Consider the following 15281-nt stretch of genomic DNA (forward strand, 5'->3'; position numbering starts at 1 on the left):
TAGATAGATAGATAGATAGATAGATAGATAGAATGTTTTCAGCAATATGCTGTGACTTGATAGATAGATAGATAGATAGATAGATAGATAGATAGATAGATAGATAGATAGATAGATAGATAGATAGAATGTTTTCAGCAATATGCTGTGACTAGATAGATAGATAGATAGATAGATAGATAGATAGATAGATAGATAGATAGAATGTTTTCAGCAATATGCTGTGACTTGATAGATAGATAGATAGATAGATAGATAGATAGATAGATAGATAGATAGATAGATAGATAGAATGTTTTCAGCAATATGCTGTGACTTGATAGATAGATAGATAGATAGATAGATAGATAGATAGATAGATAGATAGATAGAATGTTTTCAGCAATATGCTGTGACTAGATAGATAGATAGATAGATAGATAGATAGATAGATAGATAGATAGATAGATAGATAGATAGAATGTTTTCAGCAATATGCTGTGACTTGATAGATAGATAGATAGATAGATAGATAGATAGATAGATAGATAGATAGATAGAGCTTACCATTGATTTGAAAGTGTTTTATAAAATTTTGATGCTATGCAGCATTTTTTCCCTATATGTTCTGTATGTTACATTCCATAGAAAATGGCAATTGTGCATTATTATTATTATTATTATTATTATTATTATTATTATTAATACTTTTTTAAACAAAGATGAGATGAAATGCATTTACCATAGTATTAAAACTAATCAAGCACTTTCTCTTTAAATTAGATCATCCTTGTCAAAAAAAACCTAACAACATCACTAGAATGGAGAAATTCATTTTAATTGAGTTATGATAGTATTATAGAATCCTATTTAATATTCCCTTCTGCACACTAAACGTCCACGTCTTAACACATTTTGCAGCGTGTCCCTGCTCTCGCTTTACTTCTACCAGCAAGAATCGACATTCAGAGCTTTCTGGGAAACAAACACTGCAGTTTTTGGGTCAGGATAAACTGCGATGAGAAATTCTCTGAGCTCATCCACACTAATGCTGTGTGTGGCTACTCTCTAAAAAGTCAACTCGGTATCCTGCAGGGACAGACGAGTGTGCTGCACCATCAGTGAGCCTTCATCCTCACGGGAGCAAAACAATGTTTTCAGCAATATCCTGTGACTCGCACTGAAAATAATGATTGATTATTGCTGGGAAGTTTTTTCGTGTTATGAATTTCATCTTGTATTATAAAATTAACAAAAAGACAAAATATAATTTTCTTTTGTCTGTCTTTTCTTCTCCTTCTTTTTTTTCCATCTTCTTCTTCTTGTTGTTGTTGTTTTTTATATTTGCAGAAAATGTCAAAGAAAATTAATGCAATTAACTTCGCCCCGAGGTGCAGCATTGCACTTGAAGTTTGTCACCCTGAAATCCTGTTATCTTCGAATGAAAGGAGGCACTGCACTGCGACTCTCCTGTTCTTCCTGCCTCATATTGGATTTGGGCTCTACGCGTGAGTGTGTGGAAGAGACGTTGCTGTCAGAGCTTCAGCTTTCACTCGGGGGCCCTGAAAGGCGAGGAGCGCGTCAGCTCGGCTGGAATCACCACTAATGTGTCTTAATGAGTAGCGCAGACTGCCGTTCACGATCGCCATAAATATTTTCAGTGCAACTTTAGGCCTCGCCTCACGTCTGCTCCACAGAAACAAAAACAAATGGCGCAGGAGCTGCAGTCATCACTGCATGCTTAAAACCGACCTGGTCTGTTTAATGAGAGAGGAAGACTCATTAGCTGACACACTCCTCACGTCCTCGGGTCTCAGCAGATCAGACTACACACTGGATGAGAATATAAGTTTTGGAACCAAATTTGGCCAATAAGCAACAGATGTAATACTTTACTTACATCTGTGTGAACCTGAATATTTAAATAAATGCATAAATAAATCAGCACGAGAGCTCTAAAAATAATCTGTTACCATGGAAATGGTTATGTGTAGCATATAATTTTACACTGCCATACATGTATTCAAACAAAAACAGATTTCCATGAAATATGAAAGATGATGATATTTATTTATTTATTTATTTTCAAAGAATACCAATCCTAGAGGAAAAAGGTAGATCTCCGTGTGTCTTAATAACATCTAGAACTTTCCCAGTCCAAATAATTCATCATTAGACTTCTTCTTCAGTGTGATATTTTATTTAAAGGAGAACTGAAGTCATTTTTAAACTTGCTTTATTCCTTAATTAACGTGTTATTCAGTTACGTTTTCGGTTTTAGGAACCTTATATTGTGACTCGTATTGGCAACTAATCGCAATTAAATATTATACTCATCGGCCTATTCGGTTTTGAGCCATGTTGAATTTAGTTTGTTTGGTCCACGGCAGGCGTCGCTTATCTGCGCGATCTTCACGAGACTTGTGAGAGACTTCGAAACGTCAAGTGTCAGCCAGGTGTCCGTACCACTATTTTGAAAACTGTTTTCCAAACGAAATATTGCAAAAAAAAACGAGTTTAAATGATGATTACTGCCTACTTTTTTCAAACTTTCCTGATTGCTATCAAAACAAACAAAACTTCCAGCTTGATTACATCAGCATTCGAAAGAGGGCGTGCACGTCTTTTGACAACATTGGCAGGTGTTGGTTACTTTGATTTCCGCTGTACGTTTTACTTCCGTCCTACAATGTCTCGCACAGGTCTCGACGAATCTCGTTTACGGCCACTGCTTTGACATATGGACTGATATATTACATAGCGTATTTCAAACACTCATAACTTGCTATAGCAGTGACAAAATAGCGATCAAAAATGCATTCCTATATTTAATAACATGAGATAAATAGAATTTTGATGATAAAAAAATGGCCTTCAGTTCTCCTTTAATGTCAGTGTCTTTAATAATTGGTCAATTCTAACCAGTTTATTTATTTATTTTTTACAGTTTTCACTTAATACCAGTGCAATGAACGATTTAGATCTTGTCTTTTGTCCTTTGCTCGTTGACCAGAAAGGTTCAGTCAATCTTATTTCTCGAAGTCAGTTTGAATACCTGGCAACCTTTGAGCAACAAAACACGAATCACTTCTTGAAACTTTTATTTCCTGCTTACAACAACATTTTCAGCAGTAGCTTTGGTTACAAATGAAGTTATCAATATCCTTTCCACGTGTCTGGATCGGTTTGTCAGTAAGCATGTGAAGAATAACTAGCCTGCCATGAAACAACTATTCATAGCCACCTGTAGCATAAAATCATCAAGCTAATTTAATTCTCACTCATTACTAGCAGCTCAATACGACATCATCTGATTTTTACATTCTGTTGCTCTGAATCAACATTCATCTCATCTCATCATCTCTAGCCGCTTTATCCTTCTACAGGGTCGCAGGCAAGCTGGAGCCTATCCCAGCTGACTACGGGCGAAAGGCGGGGTACACCCTGGACAAGTCGCCAGGTCATCACAGGGCTGACACATAGACACAGACAACCATTCACACTCACATTCACACCTACGGTCAATTTAGAGTCACCAGTTAACCTAACCTGCATGTCTTTGGACTGTGGGGGAAACCGGAGCACCCGGAGGAAACCCACACGGACACGGGGAGAACATGCAAACTCCGCACAGAAAGGCCCTCGCTGGCCACGGGGCTCGAACCCGGACCTTCTTGCTGTGAGGCGACAGCGCTAACCACTACACCACCGTGCCACCTGAATCAACATTATTCTCATCTCATCTCATTATCTCTAGCCACTTTATCCTGTTCTACAGGGTCGCAGGCAAGCTGGAGCCTATCCCAGCTGACTACGGGCGAAAGGCGGGGTACACCCTGGACAAGTCGCCAGGTCATCACAGGGCTGAATCAACATTATTATTATTAAAAAAAAGGGGGGGAGGGGGTTAGGACTGATGCGAATTTTGGCTTTGCTCACTATAGTGTTAGTGTATCAGTAGTTAGTTGATTATGGAGGCTGATAGTGCCGAATCAATGTCGATAAGCACAAAATGGGGCTTTTCAGTTGCTACTGATATAAATTTGAGATAAATTTAATCAAAGCCTATTTAAAAAAAGCCACTGACAGGGGCACATACCCTCTCCTCTCAGTTTGTACAGACAAGCATTAGATACGTATATACAGTGCCCTCCACAATTATTGGCATTCCTGGCTAAGATGTGTTAAAAGCCTTAAAATTCAATTTTTATTGCAGAAGCATAATCTCACACTGAAAATTGTAGAAAAATGTAACCTTTAACTCAAGTGAATTTAAAAAAATAATAAAAAATCCCTGACTAAGAAATAATTATTTTTCATAAAATCACCTGTTCCACAATTATTGGCACCCATAACAATTCCTAGAAAATAAATGTAATTGAAGCATTTCTGTCATTTCTACTATAGTTTATAAAGTTGATCAGAGTATCTAGGAACCTTTAATTAGTAATTCTTCACATCCTGTTTCCCTGGGGTATAAATATGATGTGACAGAGGCCTATTTCTCTTATCCACTCTTCAACATGGGAAAGACAAGAGAACACACCATTCAAGTAAGGCAGATGCGTGCCGACCTTCATAAGTCAGGCAATGGCTACAAGAAAATAGCCGCTCGCCTACACCTGCCCATATCTACAGTCAGAGGAATCATCAAGAAGTTTAAAGCAACTGGAACAGTGGCAAACATGCCTGGATGAGGATGCAAGTTTATCTTGCCACCACACACAGTGAGGAGGATGGTAAGAGAAGTAAAAAGTTCTCCAAAGCTCACTGTTAGAGAATTGCATCAAAGAGTAGCATCTTGGGGTCACAAAGTCTCCATAACAACCATCAGGCGCTATCTACATGCCAACAAGCTGTTTGGGAGGCATGCACGGAAAAAGCCTTTTCTCACTTACAAGTATAAATGTAAACGTCTGGAGTTCGCTAAGCGGTACTGGGACTTCAACTGGGACTATGTGCTTTGGTCAGATGAGACCAAGATAGAGCTTTTTGGCAACAAACACTCTAAGTGGGTCTGGCATAACACAAAAGATGAGTATGCGGAAAAGTACCTCATGCCCATTGTGAAGTATGGGGGAGGATAGGTGATGCTGTGGGCCTGTTTCTCCTCCAAAGGCCCCGGGAACCTTGTTAGGGTGCATGACATCATGAACTCTTTGAAATACCAGGACATTTTAAATCAAAATCTGGTGGCCTCTGCCCGAAAGCTGAAGATGGGTCGTCACTGGGTCTTTCAGCAAGATAATGACCCTAAACATGTGGCCAAATCTACACAAAAATGGTTCACCAGACACAAAATCAAGCTCCTCCCATGACAATCTCAGTCCCCAGACCTCAACCCAATTGAAAACTTGTGGGGTGAGCTGAAGAGGAGCGTGCATAGGAGAGGACCCAGGACTCTGGACGATTTAGAGAGATTGTGCAAAGAGGAATGGTCGAAGATCCCTCTCTCTGCATTCTCCCATCTTGTGAAATGTTATAGGAGAATATTAAGTGCTGTCTTGTTGGCAAAAGGGAGTTGTACAAAGTATGAACATCAGGGGTGCCAATAATTGTGGCACACATGATTTCATGTAAAATAATTATTTCTTAATGTGGGATTTTTTTCCCCACTGAATAAATGCACTTGAATTAAAGGTTGGATTTTTCTCTTTTTTGCATCGTTGTCCTATACTATTATTTAAAAAAAAAAAAGAATTTATTAGAAGCCTAAGAACATATCTTAACGACGGGTGCCAGTAATTGTGGAAGGCGCTGTACTTTAGAAAGGCTAATTCACTTTTTTATTTATATTTTCTAACATTTACTTTGTTATTATTATGATTATTATTGTTATTATTTGCACCATGAATTTCTCGTCTCATCTCATTATCTCTAGCCGCTTTATTCTGTTCTACAGGGTCGCAGGCAAGCTGGAGCCTATCCCAGCTGACTACGGGCGAAAGGCGGGGTACACCCTGGACAAGTAGCCAGGTCATCACAGGGCTGACACATAGACACAGACACCCATTCACACTCACATTCACACCTACGGTCAATTTAGAGTCACCAGTTAACCTAACCTGCATGTCTTTGGACTGTGGGGGAAACCGGAGCACCCGGAGGAAACCCACGCGGACACGGGGAGAACATGCAAACTCTGCACAGAAAGGCCCTCGCCGGCCACGGGGCTTGAACCCGGAACCTTCTTGCTGTGAGGCGACAGCGCTAACCACTACACCATGAATTTAATTATTTGAATATAGACATATTTTGGCAGGAATATCGGCCTTATACTCTTATTTTATTGTATGTGTGCATTCTGTACATTGAGTTATTATGACAATTTCTAACTGCAAGTAAAGATCCAGTTAATCATTACATCAGTCTTGTTACGAGGTGCAGTCTCAACTCTCCTCACCCTCTTCATGATGCCTATGCACACTAACATCTCAGCTATACAATTCACTCAAAACACGATTCCCTTAATGCACCAGACTAGGGGAGGATGTGAGTACTGAACAGGCAGACAGCGCTGAAATGGCCTCTGGCTAAATATTATCTGCATTCAGTCGAGTGTATTACTTTTCCCAACATATATAATATATACTGTATATATTGGATGTATCTATGAGGAACAGGACATTCTAATAGACTTTTTTTTCTCTTTGGAACGCATACAATTTTTATCGATTGGTGTTCTCCGCCAAGCAGACAGAGCTCGCAGCAGGACTACAAACCACAGAGGCTTATTTGAGGTTGACCTTATTCTAACCTTTGACCCCTAAGGCTGCTAGCCTAACCACACTTTCTGACCCCGTCACCTTATTCTCTCTGCCGCAGGTTCAGCAGAGCATAGAGTCGGCTTTAAAATCCCTAGTTACGTAATTACACTTCAGCAAGTGCGATATGTAGGCCACGGTCTCCATAAACTATAGGTTTTAGGATTAATAAGTGCTTCATTTGGACTGGGTATCTACTGTTAAGTACGATTGAAGTACTAGCAAGCTTTAGAGATAAAATACTGTACAGAAAGAGGGAACGAGCAGAGGTGAATTAGAAGCGCTGGCAAAAGTCTCACTGTATGTCCTGATTTAATAATTTTTATAACAGTATGTGCTGCTGATGGGAATACAGCTACTAAACAAACCTGTTAGGGTCAGCCTTGTTTTTGCGTGCATTTGTGGGTGTGTGTACGGCAAAAATACTGCAAATGGAAGGTGTATAGTGGAGGTATGATAGTGATCTAAACAGTAGGAACTCTGTGTGGGTGTGAACAGCAAAAGAGAGACAAAAAAGGGATCAGGAGTGAATGTCATTCTGGAAATAATATAAATTAATTGGCTGGAGCAAATCAGAGTGGAAAATCTGCACTGCTAGTAATTAGGTTTCAGATTACAGCTGACTGGAATCAGAGAGAGAGAGAGAGAAAAACTTTTCTCCCATTTAATTTTTTATCTTTTTTTTCAGTGAGACTTAATTTGTCGTGAAAATTGTATTTTTAAAAGGGCACCTAAACCTTGGCTTTAATTGGGGTGAGCAGAAAGGCTCGTGTGCGCTGTCAGAATCATGCTTATATGGTGCGTGTGTGTGTGTGTGTGTGTGTGTGTGCGCATGCGTACACGTGTGTGATGCTTTTGCTGAGATTTTTTATAGAAAGATAAAATCAAAAAGATGTCGAAGATGTTTATTGAAATAAGAAACTCTAACAGGTAACACCAGTGTAGAATTATATGTAAAAGTGTATGTTTTTACACTCACTGCCCTTCATGTGACATTTAAAGAGATACTGTGGATTCTGTAAGGACCAGGGAGTATTGTGTGTGTGTGTGTGTGTGTGTGTGTGGATGGATAGGTCAGTGGTGTATTGCCTGACCTCAGGCTACACTCCCAATGTGTGTGTGGTGCCTTAATGCTCTGCTCAGTCTATAGTGCCATATGTGTCAACATTACTGACACAGTGATGAACATAACTTCTCTATTTATAAAGACACCCGTATTCGTCTTTTACACACACACACACACGGAAAAAAACACCTCTTACCCCTTATAGCGATGTACCTGTATTACTGCCAACAAGATAATGAGACAGAAGACAAGGCCAGAGGGAAGTGAGGTGAGTGTGTCTTTATGTGCGTGTGTTTGTGTTTTGTGTCTCTATGTGTATGTGTGTGTGGGAGAGTGAAGAGAGTGGGAGGTGAGAGAGAGAGAGAGAGAGAGAGCATGCTGTGGTTGTGATTTTACTCCGCGAAGTCACATCGAGTGATGAGATTTCTGAAAGCGAGAACAGTGCTTCATTTGTATGCTGGTGTGCTTTATATCTGAATGTGGAAAACACAATAGAAACCATTATAACCATTACAAAACTATGAGGTTCTTGGTACAAAGAGAGTCAGTGGATCTCAGACTGGTGTCTAGGGCCTCCCGAGGGTGATGTAATGCCAGAGGGTGTATAATTTATTATTTTTATTTAACGATGTATTGATGGTTAAGCTCACTATAAACTACTCATTATTCTATCTACATTCACTGGATATGAGCAATTGTGCGCTCTGATTGGCTACTCTACAACGAGGATATCAGCTCATATACTGTGAGTAGAGACAAACAAAATGGCGGAGCATGTTGCTGAACCAACCGAGGACAAAATAAAAACTTTACTTGAAAACAAAACCTCAAAAATACAAAAAAAAAGCAACAAAATACGGAATGAAAGTATTTCATGGGAAAAACGTATCTTTTTTTATTTTTCAAGAATTATTTTTATTGCATTTTTTTTACAAATTGCTGCTGTCATTTCGCCAGTTTGTTTACACTCTAAATGGAAATGATTTTGTCGGACGTTTTGCATAAAGTTTTTATTTATCGAATTTGCAAAAAATAAAAATAAAAATGCTCGGTTTCTCAGAATCCAGTGAATGTGGATAGAACAAAACAGTTATTCCACTCAATCTCGTCGTACATGGATTATAACCAACTCGGTGCTATGCATCTCATCGGCTATCTGCTCATGTACGACTCGATTTCATGGAATAACTGTAAATTTTTTTATCGAACAATGTTTTGATGGTGAAACTCACTATAAATACCGAATAATCATTATTGTGACAGTTGTGATTATGCTGTTTAGTTCTGCATATGGGAAGACCAGGAATAAAAAGCTATATAAAATATAATATGGCAAAAATAAAAAAATAAAAATAAATAGTATATATTTTTAAGATTTCAAAAACTTTGCTGCTGAGAATTCATCTGTGCAAGGTCTTGTTATTTATAATTTTTAAATTTTAACCTGGCTGATTAAGTTTACTTACCCCTGGTGTAGCTCATTCTGACTTTCCACTTGTGATTAAAAAAAAAAATCTCTCATTGTCAAATCACTCTTTTAGGACACATTTTAAAATCATAAATCTATAAAAAGGTCCATAAGTAAAGGCTTGAATTGTATTTATTTATTTATTTATTTTATTTTTTTTGAGAAGTCAGCACCTGAAGTGCCCCACAGATGGCGCTGTCCACCATCTCTGAGTCTCTCCAAGTGAACATGCTGTTGCCATATGATGGCTGGTTTCCGCTCGATGAGTCTTTGTTCCTTCTACTCCTCTCTCAGTGCGACCAGGATCCCGCTGAGCAGACAACACGTCCGCATTTACAGAATGTACGACACAGCCACATCCCATGACAAATCCAATTCCTTAAACCACACTTCCACATGACTCTTTAATCTACTGTTCATAAAATCAGCATAGTGCCCGTAACATGTGTCAAATAAAAAATAAAAATGTGATGCAGAAGGCCTCCATGTCAGTCCTTTTCTACCCACACATGCACAGCATACTCTCATAACCCCCTCCCAAGATCAAAACTGCAAAACTAACACATATACTTTTCAAATCAAAGTCCTATCAAAGTTTTCTTTGCATTTTCCCCTGCTGTGATATCCAGACTGGCACTGACTCTGTTTATAAATATATATTTATGACAGCAAATCAGATCCTATTTGTCATAAGAAGGCTCAGTCTGACCAAAACCATGGTAGGTAGAGACTTATCATTTGGTAAATGTATCCAATCGTTCTTCTTTCCCTCTCTTCTTCTCTCAGCTATTAAAACATTAGGGTATGTAGATGCGCTCCATTTGGCATCCCTGCAGCAGTGTAAATAGAGGCGCGCCTGGCAGCCAGGTGACTCCTAATGACTTTAATCACCTGCTCTGTGGTAGGGATGGGCAAACGAGAGAGAGAGAGAGAGAGAGAGAGAGAGAGGGGAAGTTTTACAATTTCACTGTTCAACCTGATGAAAGATTTGTATAAATCCAAGCAAGCAAGGTCTATGTGGTTGAACTGCATTCGATTTCAAATAAATTTATAACAAAAGGTACAAATGCTCGTGGCTTATTATTCAGTTTTAGTATAAATACACAGGTGATTATAGAAAATCGCGCATGCCGATTAGTCGAGAGGTTTGGACTATTTCTCAATAATCACCTCGAGTGACTCGGCAAAATGGCGGCCAATCGCTTTGTCACCGTAAGTGAGGAAGAATTAGAAATGATGAAAGAAAATGCTGTTTCTAAAAGCACTAAAGATGCGACAAAGTTTGGTCTAAAACGATTCAAAGTTAAGGTGGGATTGTGATTTCCATTTATCCATCCATTTTCTACCACTTATCCAGATCCGGGTCACAGGGGTAGCAGCCTAAGCAGAGCAGCCCAGACTTCTCTCTCCCTGGCCACCTCCACCAGCTCTTCCAGGGAAATACCAAGGCGTTCCCAGGCCAGTAAAGAGATGTAATCTCTCCAGTGTGTCCTGGGTCTGCCCTGGGGTTTCTTCCCGGTGAGGCATGCCCAGAGAACCTCCCTTGGGAGGCGTCCAGGGGGCATACTAACAAGGTGCCTGAACCAGCTCAACTGACTCCTTTCGATGTGGAGGAGCAGCGGTTCTACTCTGAGTCTCTCCTGAATGACCAAGCTTCTCACCCTGTCTCTAAAGGAGAGCCCAGCCACCCTGCGGAGAAAACTCATTTCTACCGCTTGTATCCGCGATCTCATTCTTTCGGTCACTACCCACAGCTTGTAACCATAGGTGAGAGTGGGAAGGTAGATGGACCAGTAAATTGAGAGCTTTGCCTTTTGGCTCAGCTCTCTCTTTACCACAACAGACTGGTTTAGTGTCCGCATCACTGCTGATGCTGCCCCGATCCGTCTGTCCAACTCCCACTCCCCCTTACCTTCACTCGTGAACAAAACCCAAAGATACTCCTCCACTTTAGGTAGCAACTCCCCCCTGACCTGAAGTAGGCACTCCACCCGTTTCCGGCTGAGCTCCATGGCCACGGACTTGGAGGTGCTGATCCTCATCCCAGCCGCTTCGCGCTCGGCTGCAAACCGTCCCAGTGCATGCTGTAAGTCACAGATTGATGAAGCCAACAGGACCACATCATCCACAAAAAGCAGAGATGTGATCCTGATGCCATCAAACTGGACACCCTCCGCCCCTTGGCTGCGCCTAGAAATTCTGTCCGTAAAAGAAGAAAAGAAGAAACCTTTATTTGTCACATGCACAGTTCAAGCACAGTGAAATTCATCCTCTGCATTTAACCCATCTGAAGCAGTTAACACATGCACACACACTCAGAGCAGTGAGCAGCCACACCAGAGCGCCCGGAGAGCAGTCAGGGGTTAGGTACCTTGCTCAAGGGCACTTCAGCCCAAGGCCAACCCATGTCAACCCATGTCTTTGGACTGTGGAGGAAACTGGAGCACCCGGAGGAAACCCACGCAGACACGGGGAGAACATGCAAACTCCACACAGAAAGGCCCTCGCCGGCCACTGGGTTCGAACCCGGAACCTTCTTGCTGTGAGGTGACCATGCTAACCACTACACCACCGAGCCGCAGAACCGGTGACAAAGGGCAGCCTTGGCGGAGTTCCGCGTGCACCAGGAACGAGTCCGACTTACTGCTGGCAATGCAAACTCCTGTTCCGGTCATACAGGGTCTGAATAGCCCGCAGTAGTGGGCCCTGAACCCCATACTACTGAAGCACCCCCCACAGGGCACCACAAGGGACACAGCAGTAATCCATTCTTAAGGGATTGTGATTTATTTTATCTATTTCAAAACAAAGTATTTTATGTGAGTCGGCATAGATAAATGACACAAGTCTGTGCCACACCTTTATTACATTTGCATGCCGCTTTTGAAGTTTGAGATAAGATTTCTTTAATCCGATTTTGAATTTTTTTTTGTGTATTTATACTAAAACATTTATCCGCCTTAAAGTGCTGATGACACGTTTTTGACATCTTTGGCGATGTTTTATAACATAAAAAGTAATTCCCGATGATCCATATATTAATTCACGAAGGCGCCTATTTTACAAGTTATGATAAAAAACGTGGCTATTTGGGCAAATTTGACAGGGCTGCAGCACCCAGGAGACGAAGGAGGAGGAGGAGCTATATGACGTCAGCGAAAGAACCTTCCTCCTAACTTACCAGTTTGTTGTTGATGCGACAGGTGTTCAGTTTATCATTATTAGTATTTTTATTAGACATTATTATGCATTATATATATATATATATATATATAATATATATATATATATATATATATATATATATATATTATGCCTTTGCGTTCTGTAGCCGGCTTTTGCTCCAAAACCCACAAGGATGGGGTAAGTTTATTCAAGTTTCCCAGAGATCCCGAACTGCATGCAAAGTGGGTGAAGCAAGTCAGGTGCACTCGTGACAAGTGGGAGCCCTCACCAACATCCGTCCTGTGCTCTGAACACTTCGATTTGGATTGTTTTGACACCCTTCCCAGCTTAAAAGAATCTCTTGGGTGTTCAGTTCAGCACAAACGTGTGTTACTACCATCAGCAGTGCCTACACAGTGTTGCCAGATTGGGAGGTTTCCCGCCCAGTTGGGCAGTTTCAAGTGCATTTTGGTGGGTTTTGAACATATTTTGGGCTGGAAAACGTCAGCAGTATCTGTTGCCAGATACTGATGAAGTTTTCCAGCCCAAAATATGTTCAAAACCCACCAAAATGCACTTGAAACCGCCCAACTGGGCGGGAAACCTCCCAATCTGGCAACACTGCCAGTATTCCGGAGGGGGTTCTACTAGTAGCTATGCCGAATCCAAAGACAGTCCTCCTGTCAGAACATGTGTTGTGAAACGACATAAGATAAAGGTACGTAGAGCTATAGATTCTACATGATAATCATAAATGTAATCATAAAGTCGGCGTGATATCAGTCATGTATTTGCTTGTGAAAGCTTGCGGCTTTCATGTAACTGCCGCCTAGCAACGAGAGGCAAAGGGTAAAGAGGGTAGGCTATCATAGATTCTATTCGGAAGAGATCAACACAATTCTAGACTCCCAGAAGAGGAAGAGCTAGCACTAGAGAGTTCACCGGCGTTTTCATGCGCCATTTCCATTGAGTAGAACCAGAGTAGAACAGCCAGTGAACCGCAGCGTGTTCTTCCGCTGACGTCACAACATGGCCGCGAGCCACGGACCCAGTTTTCTTGCGCTGTGCAATTAAAAGTTGGATATTCGCGTAACAACAGCTTCTTTTCACATAATTATAACAGAAATCTAACGTTTGCCATGTTGTATAGTTTATTTAAGAAATTGCATAGAGTTATGTTCGTGTCATCAGCCCTTTAAGCTCAGTAAATATTGGTGAATAGGGGAAGCCATGGCCTAATGGTTAGAGAAACAGCTTTGGGACCATAAGGTTGCTGGTTTGATTCCCTGGACCAGCAGGAATGGCTGAAATGCCCTTGAGCAAGGCACTTGCTCCCCAGGCTGCTCTGGGTATGTTGTACATCACTCTGGATAAGAGTGTCTGCTAAATGTAATTAATGTAACTTAATAAGTGTTAAATAGAATATCTTACATCCTATTCAGTAACTATAGTGAAACCAATAGGAATGCTGTTTTGAGATGGAGGAAGTCATGAATCACCAAGGTTTCCTGGAGTTTAAGAGCTTATCATCATAGGTAAGTTTTAATTTACATCAAGTCACGTTGCATCATTTATTGTCTGGCTGAAGATCACGAAAGGTTAATGTTGAATGTCAGGCTCTGGCAGCGCAGCCTAGCAGTAGTCAATCTTTTCTGAGCTCAGACTTCCCTTCACAGAAAACCCGGCTAATGACAGTGACAAGCATGACCTTAATGTTGTGACAGTGGAGTGTGAATTTGGAAACTTTCACCAAGTGAGAACATTCGCATCCTCATCACTATCAAGGAAGCAATAAATCACAACAGGTCGTGTTATAGGAAAATAATCAACAACAGGGTGGTGTGATGCGGCCTACAGCAAAATCTAAATTGGATTATTTTCCAATAACAGCACTTCTTGAAGAGTTTCATTCCTTTAATACCACAGCTAGTTGCTACTGATTGCAATTTTTACTTTCTTAATGATACATCATCCATTTTTAACCATTTCGAGTTAGGTTAACACTATGGCGCTGTCATGATGTTATAGAAATTAAGCAACAATTTCTGAGATGTAAAAATTCAACATCTGTGTTATAAAACAGCATAGAACATTTCAATCAGTTCTATTTTACTTGGTTTGCTGTATTTAGTCATTGCCAATATCATGTAGTCATGTGATGTTGTGGTCACTGGAGGTATATGACTGTGATTTATAATATTGATTAGGTTTCATGTCTGAAATGAGCGTAGCTACCTGTTACATCTTTTTCAAACGTGTTAAATTCATTCATTGCTGTTTTCCTTATGCTACTCATAGGTTTATCTTCTACATTATTAGATATCAGCCCTGTGATGACCTGGCGACTTGTCCAGGGTGTACCCCGCCTCTCGCCCGTAGTCAGCTGGGATAGGCTCCAGCTTGCCTGCGACCCTGTAGGACAGGATAAGCGGCTACAGATAATGGATAGATGGATTAATAGATATCAACATTTAAAGGAACTCATCTCATCTCATTATCTGTAGCCACTTTATCCTGTTCTACAGGGTCGCAGGCAAGCTGGAGCCTATCCCAGCTGACTACGGGCGAAAGGCGGGGTACACCCTGGACAAGTCGCCAGGTCATCACAGGGCTGACACATAGACACAGACAACCATTCACACTCACATTCACACCTACGGTCAATTTAGAGTCACCAGTTAACCTAACCTGCATGTCTTTGGACTGTGGGGGAAACCGGAGCACCCGGAGGAAACCCACATGGACAGAACATGCAAACTCCACACAGAAAGGCCCTTGCTGGACACGGGGCTCGAACCCAGACCTTCTTGCTGTGAGGCGACAGCACTAACCACTACAC

The sequence above is a fragment of the Neoarius graeffei genome, chromosome 27 (genome assembly GCF_027579695.1).
Source record: "Neoarius graeffei isolate fNeoGra1 chromosome 27, fNeoGra1.pri, whole genome shotgun sequence".
Classification (NCBI taxonomy): Eukaryota; Metazoa; Chordata; class Actinopteri; order Siluriformes; family Ariidae; genus Neoarius; species Neoarius graeffei.